Here is a 2,647-nt window from a genome sequence, read left to right on the forward strand (position 1 = left end):
AGCAGGGAAAGAGAGTTGTGTGACTTTCCTGTTCCCTGTTACTCTGTACCAAACCCTGATTCTTCTCCTGGTGTTAGTAACAGGTACCAATGTCGGAAATTCCTCAGCTGAGGTTCTCTGTCACATATTCTCTATTTCCTAGTCTTCAAATGTCACTTGCCATGCAGAGGCAGAATAGCACTTTCAAAGATTCTTTCCCTTTCTCTCTTTCTTTCTCTCTTTCTTTCTTTCTTTCTTTCTTTCTTCCTTCCTTCCTTCCTTCCTTCCTTCCTTCCTTCTTTCCTTCCTGCCTTTCTTTCTTCTTCTTCTTTTTCATCTTCTTCTTCTTTTAAATCTTAGCAGTGTCCTTAACTTTATCCTGAGGAGGAAGGTCAGTCAGCTGTCCAAAAACTTAGTTTCTACATGCACAACTCAATAGTTCAAAATATTACAAAAAAAAAAAAGATATGGAAAGCTCTAAAAGTACAACTCTGAATTTGTTGCTTGCCAAACACCATGCCAAATTCATGCAAATGAAGTGACATACAGGCACTTTGTAGACTCGTCCAATATGGCTACTTCACAGCTCCTTAGTCCTTCCCCCACTCCTTTGAATGCCATTCATCTCCAGCTCTTGTTTTGTTTTTTGAGACAGGGTTTCCCTGCATAGCCCTGGCTGTCCTGGACTCACTGTGTAGACCAGGCTGGCCTCAAACTCCCAGAGATCCATCTGCCTCTGCCCCTTGAGTGCTTGCACTAAAGGCATGCATCCCCACACCTGGCTTCACAGCTCATTCTTATGCTATGTCTGCCTATAATAGTCACTTCTTGTTGCCTGGATTTTCCTGGGGTGACATTAACAAACATCTACCGACCCTAGATTGAGCACCAATGGCAGACCAAAGAAATGATTGCTCTAAAGTCCATCTCAACAAGCCACTGAGTTTGCTGGGGTTTATTACAGGAGTATGGGTGAGGGGTTACTTACGGAATGTGGATGACTTAAAAGCAAGAATAGCATCAAAAAAACCTACCCCGGTAGGGGTGAGAGTTTAAGAAAACTGCATCCCCGGAGCCCCTTGCATGATTTGCAGGCAACTTGTCAAATCAGGAAATATCCTGTCCCCAGCAGTTCTTACTACTTATGTATCTTTCAGAAGGCACCTTATGAATTTTGTAAATTGCAGGAGTTTCCCAACATTTGTGAGTTGTTGGCTTCATGAGCCTTCTCAGCTTTGCTTACTTCCTGAGCTTTCGTTGTTGTTGTTTGTTTTATCAAGACAGGGTTTCTCTGTATAACCTTGGCTGTCCTTGAACTCACAGAGATCCACCTGGCTCTGCCTCCTGATTGCTTGGATTAATACTTCCTGAGTCTTTTTTTTTCCTTCACAATTTATTCATTATATATCTTGATTGAAGCCTCCTCCCTCAACTCCTCCCAGTCCTACCCTCTCTTTCTCTTCCCCCATCCCATTCCCCTAGCCCACTGAAAGGAGGCCTTATTGCCATCTGCCCATAACTTGTAAAGTCTCATCAGGACTGCCTGGATCCTCTTCCTCCATGGCCTCATAAGGCCACATCACTAAGGGGAGTGATCAAAGAACAGGCAACCAAGTTCATGATAAAGGCAGCTCCTGCTCCCCTCACTCGGTGATCCACATGGAGACTGAGCTGCTAATAGGCCATATCTGAGCAGGGGTCTAGATCCTCTCCACGCATGGTCCTCAGTTGGTACATCAGTCTCTGTAGGCAACCAGGCTAACTTTCATACAAATGGCTCCTGTGTTTCCTCTGACTGAACTCCAACACAAATAGGAGGTTGTGCTAAGTTGGGAGCTGGGAGTGTGACAGGGATTTCAATCGCCCTCCTGACGCTCAAGACAGCCCCAGACGTCCGTATTCAGCACTCACAATGCCCCCCCCCCCCAAAAAAAGCCAGGGTTGGAAAATCAGAGCATCATACATAAAACCCCAGAGCTAGAGCATTCCTTGAAATTCCAAACAGTGAATTTCTGTTTTTCAGGATAACCACGGCAAATCACAGTCTCCAGGACTACAGTGCCCACTGCTGTTTCTCTGGGCAGGCACACGGGCACCATCAAACGCATACAGGTATTGTTTATATGTTTTCTCATCTTCTGTGTCTTCTTCCCCTAGGGCTCCCTGGTTGAAAAGTCAGGATGAAGTCTATCCTCCAGAGAGTGGAAGGGTGTTGTCATAGTTTTTGTCACGTTGACATGCCAGGGAAGAGGGGATATGAGCTGAAGAATTTCCTCCATCAGATTGGCCTGTGGGTAAGCCTGTGGGGACATAGTCTTGATCATTGACTGATGTGAGAGAGCCTATCCTACTGTAGACAGTTCTTTGGGCAAGTGGGCCTGGGTTCTATCGGAAAGCTAGCTGAGCAAGCCAGGGGAGCAAGCCAGGAGGCCGCACCCCTCCATGGTCTCTCCTTCAGTTCCTGCCTCCAGGCTCCTGTCTTGAATTCCTGCCCTAACTTCCCTCAGTGACAGAGTGCGACCTGTCACATAAACCCTTTCTTCCTCCAAGCTAGTTTTAGTCATGATATTTAGACATATTTGTGTGGTGCATGTATATTTGTGTGGTGCATGTATATTTGCGTGTGTGTGTGTGTGTGTGTGTGTGTGTGTGTGTGTGTGTGTGTGTG

Source organism: Psammomys obesus, unplaced genomic scaffold (genome assembly GCF_907164565.1).
Source record: "Psammomys obesus unplaced genomic scaffold, mPsaObe1.curated_primary_1811, whole genome shotgun sequence".
In the NCBI taxonomy this organism is placed as follows: Eukaryota; Metazoa; Chordata; class Mammalia; order Rodentia; family Muridae; genus Psammomys; species Psammomys obesus.